Source organism: Microtus pennsylvanicus, chromosome 7 (genome assembly GCF_037038515.1).
Source record: "Microtus pennsylvanicus isolate mMicPen1 chromosome 7, mMicPen1.hap1, whole genome shotgun sequence".
Lineage (NCBI taxonomy): Eukaryota > Metazoa > Chordata > Mammalia > Rodentia > Cricetidae > Microtus > Microtus pennsylvanicus.
In genome coordinates, this window is record NC_134585.1 from 112,169,349 (window position 1) to 112,186,140 (window position 16,792).

The window sequence follows — 16,792 nt, forward strand, 5'->3', positions numbered from 1 at the left end:
GAGCTGTCTAGTCTTCAAGACCCAGAGTCTACTGACTGCTTCCTGATACCCCAGGCGCTAAGGAACTGCAACACTAGGGGGCGCCACTCACTCCTTCTGCAGGTTATCAAAAAATGGAAGGAAAGCAAAGTCCCTGGACAGCAAACCTGAGAGAGCATTTCCTTTCTCCTCTCTCCCCCCCCCCGTCCCCCCCTTGGTTTTTCGAGACAGGGCTTCTCTGTAGTTTTGGATCCTGTCCTGGAACTAGCTCTTGTAGACCAGGCTGGCCTCGAACTCACAGAGATCCGCCTGCCTCTGCCTATATTTTAATATTTGCTTTAAGAACATAGGCAAAAATGCCCTCACATTTGTTTTGGTAGCTTTCTTATGAAATGAGAATCTCCATGATTTATTTCTATGTCCAAGGAAGGTGGACGACCAGAATTCCTTCTCTGTCCTGGTCTAGCACTCCCTGGCAGGGCCAGGGACAAAAGATATAACCTGGTTGCTGAATTAAACTTTCTTCAGAGGGTATAGCTACCATGCTTTTGTGCCCACCGAGGAATGGGGGTTGAGGGTTAGGAGGTCAACTTCAAAAGAAAGGGAAAACGCTTTAGGGCATGACATTGTTGTTCCATGGGACAAAGTCACCTGAGACAGGTGGTTTATAGTTATAGGTGACTCTGTAACTCTATGAGGATTTAGGTGACTAAAAATACACTGTGAAAGAAGAGACCCATGGAGTACAGGCTGCATCGTCTACCTACATGCTGGGTCTGGGCAAAGCGGTGGCTGAGGGCTTGGGTGTACTAACAGTGGCAAGGATGAGAGAAAGGCTGCTCATTGAGGCTAGTATACTGTGCCAACCATTTTATAAACATCGCTTCCTTATTCATCACGGAGATATCATGATGCCCATCTTACAGATGGCGTAACTGAGGCTTACCCCACAAAGGACCATTAATTCGTGTGTTGAAACGCCGGCACAAGCCTACAACCCACGTTTGGGGATGTCTTCCCATCCCGTTCATCTCCTTTGCCTTAAAAACACTTCCAGTTCCAAAGTCTTTTCAGGAGTGGCTGACTGACGTCTGCCTTTCACTTCCTGAGAGTTAACAAATGTAATGAGGAAGGCAGCCATTTGTTGAACAACTTTTAGGAGCCAAGTACCAGGTTGTGTGTTGCATGCCCTCTCTCCTTTAATCATCTTATACGGGAAGTCTTGTGATTAATGCACTTCCACAGCTCAGGAAATGAGATTCGAGGAGTTTATATAATTCATTTAAGGTTACGCAGGGAGAAAGGAAACTAATATGGGCCTGCTGGCTGCCCTGTCAGGGAATGGCTTGCTGCCTTTCCCAATGGTGAGAATGTGGCAGTTGTTCACAGCATGTACCCCTGGGGTATGTGGCATCACTCCGAGCCTTTGTTAGCTACATTCGTTCCTAGGATGAATGGAGGCTCAGAGGTTGTAGTGGATGGAGAAGTTTGAGAGCCTCAAACCTGCGTGCGCCAAGAAGGAGATGGCCAAGCGACAAGCTGGCAGATGGGTTCTCATGAATGAGAAGCCACAGTAATGCATCAGGCTTGGGGAAGCAGACATGGATAGTTCTCCTAAGCGGGGGTTGGGAGGGAACTGTACCTTTGAGCCCGAGAGTGACAGACAACCTCATTGTCCAGCCCTGCAAGGCTCACAGGGCCCAGGCAACTATGAGACCATGTCTGCGGGAAAAATCCATATTTCTATGGACTGAGTCAGGGCTAAATTAGACATGAGTCTTCCAACACATCTGAATTTCATCACCATTAGACCTTGTAAATTTTCATAATAATATTTTGGGTAGAGGTTGGAGTAAGCTGTCTCCATCTGAGGTGTGTTACTTTAAATCTGCATTAATAGACCAATAAAATGAGGTGTTGGCCAGCTAATCCCACACAGTCATCTGCTCAGAAGTATCCGGGCAGGAAAGTGAACCAGTCATGAGTACGTGTCCTGAGGTGGCCCTGCAAGCACAGACCCTGACCACACAATTTCTTGGATAAGATTTTGGGATGGCGGGTGCCATGTGCCCGAGGTTAGCATCCCTCTTCAATGGGGACCCGACTAACTGCCAATCCCGGAATTTGCATTCCCTGGAATTTGGGGCCTTGGATATGCAGGCTTGATCAATTCACTTTTAACTTCATCTTCGCCAAGTGTCATCACTGGGAAATAGGTCAGGAAGCTGACCTAGACGGGGGGGGGGGGCACTCTATCCACCACTGGCAAGGTCTACTACCACCCCACGTGGTGTAACTATAATAACCACCACACTCAAGCACAAGTGTCGGACAGTGGGTCTAAGCATTTGGAACTGCTTTTCATATGATACCATGTGTTACCGATTCCCTAGTCACAGTGTGACCGTACAGCCCAGGTCTCTGCCTGGACACCCTCTCCTCCTCTATCTTCCCAGTGTCTCAGCTCCAACCCATCTCCTTTGTTTGACCCCTTGCACCCTGGGTACCAGAAACACCTCCATCCTTTCTGTGATCTTGGAACAATGGAGCAGAGGCTCTTTCAGGGCCCTCCCTTCCCTCTCTCCTAATCACCCAGAGATGATATTGTTCCTGTTGGTTCTGATTTGCCCCCACCCGTTTCCAGAGACCTCTCTCCAAGGATGTCAGGTGCCCTCTGCCTCCAGATTAGCTCTGTAGCCTTTGGAAGATTCAAGTCCACAGCTGTTTCCATAAGAGAGCTGCCCACGGGCACATAGGTATCCGAGGGGGAAATGGCGGTCAAGTCCTTTCCATTTTAGGACATTGCATCTGAAGGAAAGATGACCCAAGAACTTGCACTGTAGATTATGGCCACCTCTTCAAACAGCTGGAGTTCACTAATTGCCTCCTTTTCTGACCTGCAGTAAGCCACAGCTGTGTCATGCTTATCAATTATTCGCTAAACTCATCTGGCAAATACTTTTTGAGGTCCTACCATGTGATGAACTCTTTGACGAACACAGCCAATGCCAGACCTCATTCTCTACTCCTTTGGAAGAAGCAGTAAAAGAAGGAAATACATCCTAAGAGTGCCGTGAAATAAACAAAGCAGACAGCAGATGGGAGTGGCCGGGTTTGGTGGGGTGGAGACTCAGATTAGAGTGGTTAGCAGGTGACATCTAGGCAGACCAGAGTGATGAGCGAAGTTAACCATACACAGAGATGGGGTGCTATCCTGTTTGTTCTCTAACAAATAAAGCTTCTGGGAAGATCAGAGGGCAGAGCTAGCCACTAGTTAACCACAGAGATCTGGAGGTCTGTGCAGACAGACAGGAAGTGATATGGCTGGACAGCAAGAGACGTATAAGGCAGGAGACAGGAGTTTGGCCCTTTTTTGGCGGAGGAGTTAGCAAGGTGAGAGTTGGCTGTGGCTTGCTTCTTTGTCTTTCTGATCTTTCAGCATTTGCCCCAATATCTGGTTTTGGGTTTTTATTATTAAGACCAATTAGAACTCGTACAACACAGACGAGTGGGTATGAATGACCTGACTGGGAGAAACAGCACCTGCCAGGATCCTGAGATGGCTGTGCACGGTACATTAGGTCACAGCAAGATCATCGTGGCGTGGCACGTAAAGGCAGGAGAGACAGGAGCTGCTGGGGTTAGTCAGTCCGGCTCATTTAAGACACCATTCTTCCCACAAGCATCACAGGCATTTGGAGCCAGACCCTTCTTTATTTTGGGGGACTGTCCTGTGCACTGGTCCCATGAGTATTTAGCTCTGCCTCTGGTCTTTACCCACTGGATGCAGTATTTTCCCTATTTTGTGAAAACCCAGACTGTTTCCAAGTATTCTCAAATGTCCCCACAGGAGGAAAATGAGCTCTGGAGAAGGAACGCTGTGATAAGTTCCTGGCGACGATGACAAGGTCACGTAGCGCAGGTGCAAGGATGACCTTGAACCCCCGACTCTCCTGCCTCCACCTCACCTCCCAAATTCGGGAATTGCAGGTGTGCGCCAAGCGTGCGGATTTTAGTCTGTGTATACGGAAAGCAATTGGAGGCTGAAAAAAGACCGCAGCAGGATTTCCACCTGCAAGGCGCTGTGCTGGCTGTGTCTGGGTAAAAATGCTGTATTCAGGGGAGCAAGAGCAACAGGGGAGCTACTGGGGCTGAGCGGCAGTGGCGGCTCAGGCTAAATTGGCAGCAGCAGTGGCAGGAAGTGGCTGGACCGTGAGGGTGACCCAGCGAGACTAGGATAGGAACAGCAGCGAAGAACAAAATAGAATTGGGGACAATTTCTACATTATTCTGTGGGAAGAGAATAAGATTAGGGAAGTGGTTTGGGAGGAGTCAAAAATGTTAAGTTTGAGATGTCCATTGGCTAGCCAACTGGTTGTTGCCTGTAGAGTAGAAGAGCCTAGGGCCCAGGGGAGAGGTCCAGAGCGGAAACAGACATCCAGGATCTTAGGTCGTGTTTAATGATGGGCAGGAATGACATCATCCTGGAAGAGAATGATCTGGAAAACAAAGAGGATTTTGAAGTAAGCTCCAGGGACTTAGATGTAGAGGTCAGAAAGAGACAGAGAAGGCAGAAAGGAGACACAGGCGGAGACCCATGAAGGATGAGGAACAACAGTGTCTCCAGGTCATCCTGGCACCATGGTCACATCTGCCTCGAGATGTCCTCAGCCAGGCCACCAGGTCCTCAGGGAATTCCTCAGACTCATCTTTGTTCTGCATCCGTGTGACACCACTGGAGGCACAGGACCCGTGCTGCGGGACAGCAGGTGACTGACAGCTGTCTCTCTTGACCCTTACATGAAGGAGGGTGTGCTAGTAGCCTCACTGATATGTGGGAACACTGATGAGCAGGCAGCTACAGCCATGTATGTCCATCATGGGCATTTCAAGCCCCACCACTGGAACTAGAACCTGGAAACTCTGGTTCCTTCTTTTGGCCTTTTCCTCAGGGCTCTTGAACTGTTTCCCGGGGCCTGCTTAATTCCCAGCGCAACCATTGACAGAACACCCCACTACTTCCCAGGTTTCTGGGGGTGCTTCCGCACCTGCTCCTGCTGTTGAGATGGACAGTGGCTCATGTGGGGTTAGTGACACCCAACCAAGAACAGAGGCAATTGTCCCCTGGATTCCCACTTGCCCCATCCAGGCCTTCACCTCTGGCCTCTGTGGCTGTAGCTTGGGTGTTTTGTAAATCCATAGTGTGAAGCCCTGGGACTGCTAGTGAATACTATCTTCATCCCATGGATTAAGAAACAGGCTCAGAGAGTTCAGAGGTTTGCCCAGTTTAGATGGTATATGATAAGATCAGATTGCTTACAAAAACGAATGTGCGTTAACCTCTAATCTCTTAAATGTGTCACCAAACTCAAATTATATTGGAAATTTTCTTCCTCATGTAAAATCTTTCCAAACTATAAAGAAGATGCTGCGGGCAGGCTTGCTGACTTTCCCCTAGCACCCATGATGCAGGTCAAAACTCTACCATTGTACGTAATTCTACATTGGAAATCATCAACAGAGTTGGAAGGACCAGTAAGTGAGCATTCTGTATACCATGGTGACTTAAAATTACTTTTTTCCCCATAACAAAGACACTAGATAAAGAAATTTTTGAGACATATTTGCTTCTTTGTAGGATCCATGCTTCCTGACACATCTTGCTCTTTTTTGGAAAAATTCAAAATCAAGGACATTTAAAAAAAGTGAAAAAGAAAAGAAAATAACCCACTCCTAGCATATTTTTCTTTCATTTCCAAGATCCAGGGATGCTGACGCATGGGCATAAAATCCAGAGTTGGGCTTTGGCATCTGACGTCTTCAAAGGGGCCATGGAAAGCGTTGCCAAGTGTTTGCACTTTTGCTGTGGACGGCTCAGAAACAACACCCTTGAATCCAGATCAAAAAGAAAGGTAATTTGTTTCATTCTCGGCTGCATATCATTTCTGGGACAAGTGATTCCATTTGTCATGGCGAGTTTTAGACACTTTTTCTTTCCTCCTTGTGGCTCAGAAGTCAGCTGGCATTTGCTTCCCCTTGTGCAGCAGCAAAGTTAAAACTCTTCTCTCCAGCCTGCCCCACTCCACTCCAACTCCAGGAAGCTCGGCTCCGTATTATCCACCTGCTGGGGGTGGGCCTGGGTCTGATGGGACAAGTGTCTGTCTGTCTTTCGCTCCGACTCTCACTGAAAGTGTACCTGCTAGAGTCATTAGTTCTGCAGGGACTGATGGGAAGAAAGGAGTTGGGTACCCTGATGGAACCCCAAATTACCCTGAGGACCAGATCAGTTTCCTTCCTGCCCGACTGTCCTGCAAACTCAAACTGTTTGGAAGGAGTCAGTGTCTGGTCTGGACAGGAATGCTGCCTTTGAGGAGATGTCACAAATAATTCCCCTTGAGTCTTTGTGGTGAAAACTGCCTAGAGGAAGAGCATTTCACTAGAAGAGCTGGAATGAGCCCCGGGGGAGCAAAGAGAGGGAGCCAAAGGAGGGGAGCAAGACTTCAGCAAACAAAGATCCAGGCAGTCTGTCACCACTGATCTACCCTCAGGGCCATAGCTACCAGGCTCTCAAGGAAATTGGGACAGTCACCTTCCTGGCTCAAGAGTCCAATAACCATGGGGGTCACTTTCTCCAGTGCCCTCCGCTGAGGACCCAAGCAGCCAGGGTCAAGGATCAACTGCTGGTTGTGCTGAGGGCAAAGTTAGGTTTGTCTTACCTGAAGCTGTCACCTCCAGTGTCCACATTGACCTTCCAGCTGCTTTTATTAGGAAAGAAACTTAAACGCTCCAAGAGTCATGAGAAAATCTTCAGCCCTCTGGCCTAGTCAGGGATTTCTTTAGAAATTTGACAACTGCCAAAATTGCAATGGTGTTTCAGCCCTGTTATCTTTTAAATATATGTACTGAAGTGAAGGATGATCTTTGTAAGAAGAGAAGCTCTCTCCAAAGTCACTGCTCCCCCACCAGGACCAAAGTGACCGGACTAGGAAAGGCCATAGCATCCCTCTGACCCTTACCAGTGACCAAGACAGGTGCCTGGCGTCTCTCGCATGGTCACTATCACGGTCACATTTAGGGGAACAGCGTCCAAGTAAGATGGCTCTGCACATGTGAAATGGGGGAGCGGGGCAGGAAGTGAGGTCATCCTTGCTGCTTCTTTGCTGGGTTTGCAGAGAAAATGCAAACCTCAGGTAGAAAGATATCACAGCTCTGATGAAGATGAGGGGTCACAAGGCAGAAGACCAAGGAAAAGATAGAAGAGGTGATGCAGGAAGATGGAGGGAAGGAGGAGAGGAGACAAAGGAGAGGGTGAAGGGGAAAGCAGATGAGAGCAGAGCCACAGAAGCCCCCACCTCGCCAGGGGCAAGCACAGCACCAAGTACTTCGTTTGCTTTCATCCTAACCTATGCAGCGTCTCTGTGATGGCGCAATCATTCGAGATTACAGAAGACACCAGCACTTAGAGAAGCAAGGTTACCCAACCCCAAAGCTGTCTGCTTCAGCGCCCCTCTCTTTTCTATAACAGTCTAACACTGTCTTCTGTGCCAATGACTTTCAATGCTTTTCTTTTTTAAAAAACTATAGCTCATAGTTTGAGTAGAAAACGTTTCCCATTATTAGCCAATGGGAACACTTCCACATATCCAGAAACTGACAATTGCAAACAAGATTTCAGTGCTACTCCCAATGTGTAGTGCTTTTAAAATCTTTCACCCAAATCTATCTATCCATCCTTCCTCCCTGCCTTCTTCTCTCTCTTTCCCTTTCTTTCCTTCTCCCCCTTTCTTCTCTCCCTATTTCCCTTCACATTACTGAGAATGGTACAATTAAAACAATCTCCAAGTCTCCAAACGGGTCTCACTCTGGATTTTGGAAAGCATTCTCCTTCCTCTAGACAGCTGGTCTGAAGTCTTCCTCGGCCTTCTGCTGGTCCCCGTGGGCGCGAGCAGGGTCTTGCACTGAGCACACTCCTAATTGTGTACTCTGATCATCCTTCTGCCAAGGGGACATCATTGATAAGCTATCTCAGAAATTAGAACTATCTGACCAAGCCACTGCGTTGGCAAAGAGTCAGCCCAGGAAACCATCCAGAGGACACACTTGCTGATCGCAGGCTCCAGCGGGTGATATTTTAGGCGGTTTGATGCATGCTTTTCTACAAAAGAGACCATTTCCTCTGCTTTCAGAAACTAAAGAATTCATCTGCTCCATGAGGCCACGTGTGGTCACCAGCTAATAATACATGCTAAGGGACAAGAAAAGGCCAGGGCTTGTGGGACTCTGGCCTTTCATGGCAAGAGCAGAATCGTCTCTCTCCACTCTCAGCATCTGATGTTGCGTTGTTTTTAGGGGTGTGCGCAACCCACCCAGCTTTAGGATTTGGGGGTGATTCTATCTGATGCTGAGGGGCAGTGGCTGGGATGGCTACATCAGATTAAGTCATGGAAAGTGAACTCCAGGTCAGGTGTGGCTGTGCGCGAGTCAAGCCCGATGAGCTGGGGACTGGTGACTTCACTCTAAGAAATGTGCACAGTAATTGAGAAAACATGTTCCTGTGATGTCCTCATGCAAAAATCCAGATTTGTGAATTTTTTTTTATTCCTAAGAATTCCTTGAATATTTTCTGTGCATGTCTGTACAGACTCCTGGGCACAACTTTTAACTTAGTATACTACACACACACACACACACACACACACACACACACACACACACACACACACATATTTTTCTTTTCCTGCGGTGGCTTGGCTTTTAAGGGGTGGGATTCTGATGGGGGCGTTGGACAAGCAGCCACAGGCCCTAGAGAGAAGCAGGAAAGGACCAGAGAGCCTATCTATACCTAGCTCTTGTGCTTTTAGGTAGGGCAGCCTGGGTCCTGGAAAAGCAGCTAGCTGAATGCTGGATTCTGAGAGGGACCCATGGGAGTCAAGCCAGCCCTGCCTTCTTACCACCTCAGCTTCTAATAGCTTCCCCCACACAAGCATCAACAGAAAGAGTTGGTGTCACAGGCTTTGTTGCTAGGGCTTCCTAGCCGGTGTCTGCCCTCCGCAGCTAGTACTCTGCCCCTTCTCACAGATGAGAGAACCGAGGCTCACTGAGCAGAACTCAGAGAAGCTGGAACAATACAAAGCCCATTCTGATGGATTTTGACTCTTGATTTCCATAAAACCCCATAAACCTCCCTTCCCGAGACTTCCAGGATCCTGGCCCTTCACCTCCTCTCCATTTAGAGCTTAGGACCACTAAATTCGTACTCCTTTGGGAGATGGTAACTACTCCGAAAGTGAGAGTTTGGAACAAAAGATTAAGAGCTTTCTCACAGATTTTGTTTGAGCCACCAGGATTTACTTTATCCCCTAGGACTGGAGACTGAGCCTCAGGCCTGCCGCTGACCTCTGATCCGCCTTTACAGTTTACTTTGAGTAAAGGTTTCACTATGTTGCCCAGGCTGGCCTTAAGTTCACTCTGTACCCACGCAGGCCTTGAGTCTTTGGTTCTAGTAGTTCAGAAATGACAGGCCTATGCCAGAAGGCCCAGTGTGGCAGCTTGAAGGAGAATGTCCCCATAGGCTCAGAGGTTTGTTTACTTGGTCCCCTGGTGATGATGCTGTTTGGGTCCGCTTAGAAGATTTGGCCTTGCTGGAAGAATATGTCACTAGGGATGGGTTTCGAGGTTTAAGAACCACACCCCAATCCCGGTTTGTTCTCTCTGTTTCCTGCTTGCTGGTGGAGCTGTAAGCTCTCACCTGCAGCTGCCATGCCTGCTGCCTCTATTGCAATAGACTCCCACGCCCTGGAACCATAAACCACACAAACGCTTCTATACGTTATCTTGGATGGTGTTCTATCACAGCAACAGAAAGGTAAGGAGCATGGCACTTCATGGGGACATTTTGACAAAATGATACATTCAAACTCAGTTTTGATTATTCAAATAGTTGTAAATTTTGGCTGCACCGGACCTACAATCCTGAAAGATAGTAGGCCTATCCCCTCACAATGGGGCATGCGGCTTTAGTTTTCGGTGGCTCCTAGTCCACTGTGGGCTGGTGTATGACCTGGTGAGCCTCAGGAGCAAGTTTTCACTCGATCCGTGTTACACAATTACGTGTTTGTCACATGTCCCCCACAGTGCCCCACTGAGAGGAGCATCGTCTTTTAAAAGGCCAGATGAAAGAATGAAATCAAATGCTAACCGTGGAGGCAGCAGCTGCCTACATCTGAGAGCTTGCACTCAGATGCCTTATCTTTTCTTATTCTCCTTGTAACTGTGACGAGGTACTTACAATCTTAGACATGCAGAGGGGTTGTTAGGCAGTGAAGGGAACCAAAGCACCCGTAAAACTACCAGGAAACATGGCGATTCTCAAGAGAGGCCTTATTTCAAGAGAACAGTCTAACGTTTTCTGGCAGTAAAGTCTGAGGAGCGTTTGGCTCCAAAAGAAAATTCCAGACAAATATCTATTGGCCTCTTTTTGCTCAGATACGATGAGGAAGACAGAATGCAGAAGATGAAATGTTTGGCTGGAATCCCATCCAAGTGAGAATGTTAATTACACACGGGTCTTTTCAAACCCAAAGACACAAACGAGTAAATGCCTGGAGGAGACTTCAAGGCCATCAAACGATTTCTTGTCCCCAAACACAGCAAAGTGTTCTATAGACAGAGACACATGAAGCTCACACGTGATGCTGACCTACTCCAGATGAAGGCACCACAGAGGGAGGTCAGCCCCTACAATCCAGACTCTCCTCACCCTCCACGTGGAGAAAGAGCTTTAGCCAGAGAAGCTCCTGTTGTGCCAGGCTCTTTGGTGTTCCAGCCACACAAACCAAGCTGGGCATAGCACCCAGACCACAGTGATGTGGACTTTGTACATAGGAAGGAGAGGAAACTGGTCCTCTGCTCTCCATAGAGGGATGCCTCCTTTTCTGATTAATTAGCTGAGCATCTTTCAGGTAATGAGAAAACAGTATGATGTCTTCCTTCTCTCAGTGTGTGTGTGTGTGTGTGTGTGTGTGTGTGTGTGTGTGTGTGTGTAATTACTTTAAAACTCACAATCGTAATGCAGAGGGAACCTGTCCTTCCTGGCATCTCCCACGTGCCATGGAGGATTTAACTCAAGGTTATTCATAAGGATGAGGCAGTACCTCCGTCTGCTGGCCTCTGAGCCAGGTCGACTCAGATCCAAAAATGGGGTATCATTTCACCAGTCTGAGCAGGGAAAGAGCTGCAAGTCACTTCATGAGTAACGATGCTGAAGCCACAGAGTTGGCTATAAACCACAGGTCTGATGTGACACTTCCCCCTTCTCTAATATGGGCAGGCTGAGTTCCTGCCTCTTCCAGGAGGGACTGTTGTCTCTGAGCTTTCTTAGGAACAGCATGGAGAGCAACAACCCTCACTACTGAAGGAACAGCCAAAGGAAACAGGAAAACTCGGCCTTGGCCTTGCATGAATGCTCTCTCCCCTTTCAACAACTTAGGGGTGAGCAGAGACTATGTGCCTTCTATAATAGCCTCCAAGGTAGCAAAATACCTTGTGGTTACTGGGAAACTATTCCAGTAGCCGTGGGTTGTAACTGCCCAGCATGGGGTAGCTTCGGAGCCAAACCTGGGCTGAGCATTCCAGTCGACTTCATAGCCAGATTCAGCCACTCATCCAGATTCCACCTGCAAAAAGGCACCCGGGCCGTGCCAAAGCTTCTCAGGCTGCTCGCTTTTCACGGAAGTCCTGACTGTCTGACTCTGACTCACACCCCTACCCATAAAAAGACTTGCTGCACGTGCAAAAGGTCTGCCAGACTCTTGGGCAACTCAGGAAGCACTGTAGCTAGTCCTACCTGGCAGATGTCATCATCGGCTTAGCCTCATTTGTCGTCCTTTAAATAGCCCATGCCCACCACCCCGTGTGTATGTGTGTGCGCGTTCAAGCGTGTGAGCACACGCGCACATGCAAACACGTGTGCAATGTTTTCCTCTTCCCTCTTCAGCTTACTTTTTTGAAACAAGGTGTCTCACCGAGCCTGGAGGTCACCCATCTGGCTAGACTAAGCCACGGCAAGTCCCAAAGATGCACTTGGTCCTGCCTCCGTGGCGCTAGAACTCAGGCTCACGTCACCACACCTGGCTTTGAGATGGGCACTGGAGAGTTGACGCTTGGTCCTCATGCTCTCGCAGCAAGCGCTTCATCAACCGGTCCTTCTCTTTTCCATTTGATCTCATTAATAATCAGCTATAAAATCTAAGCACATTAATTTACTCTTCTATTTCTACTAAGTTTGGGATAAGTAGGAAAATTGTGTTCCAATACATCCTCCAGAAATGCTCTTTTTATCCATTTGAACTATAAATAAACAAGGGGTTCTACTTTGTTTTTGTCCCCAAGTGAAACCTTGGGTGAGGATAATGTGAGCTGTCCTATTTGAGACTGTCACCCGTGCCTCTAGCAGCATCTCTTTCATGCAGCATCCCTAGCTTATTCTTCAGATGGCAATTCTTTATTCTCATTGCCCTCACAGCGTGGCAAGTTTTATTCATTGGCGATCAACATGTGCTCATATTGTATTACAAGTTGTCAGGGCAGGTGATCAGCATGTACTCACGTTGAATTACATGTTGTCAGTGAGGGGTTGAGAGTAGAAGGCTTCCTGCTTTAGGAAGGACACCTCCTACTGCCAAAGTATAACTTCTTTAACAAGGAAAGATTTTCTTCAGTGTTGGGATCTCTCTCTGCCTGTGCTTTCAACAGCATATGGGTGGCAGGGGAGATACCCTGTTCTGATATCCCTATCTTTCCTCCACTCTTTCTGCTTTTCTTCTGGGTCATTTTCAGGGAAATTTCAGTCACAGAAAGCAGAGGGTGACACCTGGTAGGATCATAACACCGAGGCTCCTTTTGATGGAGGCACTAAGTCTGATATGCTGCTACTCAGAGGACAACGGCTGGGGCCACTGAAGTCCCAATCCTGTGACGATATCATAGATGCCTCAACAGAAGGGCGGTTTTCTTTTTCCATTCCCAAGGGGATTCTTAACTGTAAGCACCATTTATACATGGAGGCAAACTCAGATGACATCGTGACTTCTGACATTTAGAAGGTAAGGCAGGGACACTGAACTTCCTGAGTGTGTAGAGTGATCACATTTAACCAAGAATGGCCCTGATGTGTTAATGGCTCCATTGACAAATGGCACCATGCAGTACATCACTCAGATTTCATGAGGTTAATGACTTGCTCACAGTCATAGACTGTTGCCTTCCCTTTCTTACAACTGAAAAACTACCATTGGAAGGTTGCTCAAAATACAAGAAAAATTAACCAAGAAACCGATCTCCATCTTTAAATTTGATTCTCCCTACAGTCTAAGGCCAACAGTCTACATAAATTCCTCAAAAAAGCATTATATTGTCCACAGAAGAGTAAAGAAAACACAATAACCCCAAGCAACTATGCCCCATGCCTCTATAGTGAATTCTCATTTTTCCAGTACTGTCTAAACCTTGTGACTGAAGGACTATTCCCTTGGCTGAAAATGGAACATTGCCACGTTATGCACTCCCTGTTGGAAGGCCAGTGATTCCAAAGCCTCGTTTTCTCTAGTTTGAACATTAATCTTAGAGTTATCTTCATCTCACAATTTGGTATCAGGAATCATAAGCATAACCATATCCCCACTGTCAAGAAGCAAACATCGCAGGAAATGGTTAGGACGGGTTTGGGTTCCTCTTTATTTATCTGGCTGACGTCACTATGACACAACACAAAGTCCCTCATGGTTAATCTTAGAACTGGCTAAGCTTGAGAGAGAGAGAGAGAGAGAGAGAGAGAGAGAGAGAGAGAGAGAGAGAGAGAGAGAGAGAGAGAGAATAAGATATGAAAAGTGCCAGTTAGAGAAAGAAAAGAGACGCTTTCTGGAAACACAGGTCTTATGCTTCTCAGATGACCTGACTTCTCAGCAAACCTTCTACTTCCTGTCTGTGGACGGCCTGCTCTGGATACTGAGGTGCCTGGGTGTTCTTATTAGGAGAAGGCAAATGGCAGGGACTCTGGCTCAGTCTCTTACTGCTGTGTGGCGTCTAGGCACAGCTCGGTTACATTGCTAGCAAAGAAGAGCAGTAGCTGTATTCTCTGTTTACCCTGCAGCTCGGAGACCCTGTGCTTCACAAGTGAGCAGCTGTCAGGCTCAGTACTCCTTTAGAAGTGTGTGATTTTCTCATCAGCTGAATCTCAGTAACGATGAGAAACTTCCCTGGGGCTCCAGCCCTGCCCTGCCCTGCCCTGCCCTAGTCTCCTTGCTGATGTTGGCAGCTGGGGCCCCCTTTCTGGTCTGGGCACAGAGTTCTCCCTGGAGGAGAATGGAGCATGGGGGCCTCATCCCTTCCTCTCACCGCCCTCAGGGCATGGGGGTTGGGAGGTGAATAAGAGGAGAAAGTGAAAGCCCTTGCTAAAGGTTCAAAGTAAACAATTGGTTCAAAGTCACCCCTGCTGGTGACTGTCCTAAACCAATGACTTTCTGATGAGCCTGGGCTGCTTGGGGTGGCTGTCCAGGGATAATGGTGATGTCAGCTGGCTATAAAACCCTCTGAGTCACTCCTATAGCTCTGTCAAATCGTGTGCCCCATGCCCCAGAGTCCCTGACTTCCTATGTGTGTTACTTCTTTACCTCTCTCTCTCTCTCTCTCTCTCTCTCTCTCTCTCTCTCTCTCTCTCTCTCTCTCTCTCTCTCTCCACTACCTAAAATATTTGGGGAAATGATAGGGAAGGGACAGGAGAATGTATCATTAAACCATCCTCCTTTAACTACCTAGTACAAGGGCCATTCAAGTCTACTGCATCAGTACCAGCCGTGCTGGCCTCAACCCCCAGACCATCCTCTCCTATAGATACTTGTCCCCTATCAAACCCTGGGAAGACTGTCTATGATGATTAGTACTCAGATGACCAGGCTGACACATGCCTTAATCAACAGATGAAACCCATTGGGCTTAATATGGCCCATGACTCTGCAGAGAGAAGGTTCATGTGGTTGGGGACTGTAACACCGGTTACTTCAGAAGGGTGGCAGGGGCCAACTGTACAGACCTATTTGACCGATATAACACAGTTTCAGGAGTTTGGGACCCTGGGAAGAAGTTGTTGGGGGGGCCCACCGTGGCCCTCCATGCCAGATGAGCTGGTAAGGTTCAGTTGGCCCCGACTACAGGGACAGTGAATTGGCATGGGCAGAGAGAGGATGCCAGGAGGATGGATGCAGAGCAGGCCTCCCCCTCCCCCCAGGTTTCCACTGGTCTCCCATGACAGATGGGGCAGAAGCACCCGGGACAGCAGTATCTTGGTTTGCAGCTGAGAACGTGCACTGAGTTTCCCTTAATACCCACAGCACCCAAAAGACTTTGCTTGTAATACACTTGAATGCAAGAAACACCCATAAATTATTCTTCAAACTGCTACAATTCCCAGCCTGGAACAATTGGAAAAACCAGCCTAGCAAGCAGGCGCTTCTTGAAATCTCTGAAGTAAACCTGACGAAAAAGGTCAAACCAAAAACACCTTCCTTAAGAATCTCAGAAAGTTTTTATGAAAACAAGAACATTGTAATCCAACCGAACTAACTAAACCTCATGTTTATGTTGGCTTCAAGTTGCAACACTCTGACCCCAGAGTCCTCTATCTCCCTCCGCTGCAGCTTCTCTGCCAGAACCCAAGAGCGACCGCTGCCCTTCCCCATGCCCGGTGCCAGCCTCTGCCACACCTGGCAGCAGACAGCTGAGTGTACTGGGTGACCCAAGCAGTGGGGCTACGCCTTGAGATACCCAGCAGGCCCCGCCGAGGGCTCTGGCGCTCAGAACCTCGGCTCTTGGAACCCAAGCTCCCTGAATCAACCCCTGGCACCCACAACCTATACTCTGAGCCCTGCGACAAGCATTGAGTCTAGCGCTCCCTGGGCGGCAGGTCCTCTTACCCAGGGGCAGCGTGGCACTCTCGGGACTCTGCGCACTCCCCAGCCGGCGCGCTGTGCACTCGCCCTCCGCTGCGCGGGCTACTGCTCAGCCACCCCAGCGCGCTCGCAGCGCGCGCATCCCTCTCTCCAGGCTCTCTCTTGAGCGCTGTTCCCTTCTAGCCCGAGAGCTTAGGCAAGGCAGTACTATTTCTGCAGGCGCCAGTGTTGACTTTGGGATTTCCAGATATCCTGGGACAGCGAATTTCACCACCAGAAAGACCCTCACTCCCTTCGCCTCCCTTGCTTGCCCATGAACTCGCGTTCCTACATCTACTCCGGGCACTTATTTCAGGGCTGCGTTTCAACCCACAAGATCTCGCCAGACAGAGATCCACGCATACCGTCCCGAGGAGCCCAGCAACCCCAGCCCGCCGCACCGCGCTGCACCCCTGTTGGGTTCGGCTCAGTGCAGCCTGACTCACCGACGCGCTCCCCTCGGGCTCCCGGCGCTCTCTGCTGTGCTGGAGTACAGAACTGCTATAACAGGCTTCTTGAATGTATTTAGCCCCTCCTCCCTGGCTCGAGTCACACCCTCTCCAAATCCTGCCCCCCCCACCCACCCCACCCCTCCCTCCCTGCCCCACCCCCACCCCCAGCCCCGCACCTGCTGTGACTGTACCCAAGGTGCCAGACTGCAGGGGTCCTGGTGACAAGGGATGGATAGCTCCAGGAGGACTGGTGGGACCTAGCCAAGAAAAGACAGCCAGGGAAGGATTCAAACCTTCTGAGGTCAAATGAAAATACATCGGGTTCGCCTTGGCAGAGGGAGAGTTTCTAGGGCACCAGGCAGGGTAGTTGGTCCCACA

The 16,792-nt window shown here is 48.8% G+C and overlaps 1 protein-coding gene across 2 annotated transcripts in view; it reads right to left on the reverse strand.

Moving 5' to 3' along the window:
• Ngf (nerve growth factor) overlaps positions 1–16,518 on the reverse strand; it is a 51,952-nt gene extending 35,434 nt beyond the window's left edge. The window contains exon 1 of one of the 2 annotated variants that reach the window (XM_075979041.1): positions 16,409–16,518. The gene's annotated coding sequence lies outside the window, so the exon portion shown is untranslated. Of the gene's footprint in view, positions 1–15,947; positions 16,025–16,408 lie in introns of those variants that run through there. The other variant, XM_075979042.1, reaches the window with a different exon arrangement.
• Between the last annotated feature and the right edge of the window lie 274 nt (positions 16,519–16,792).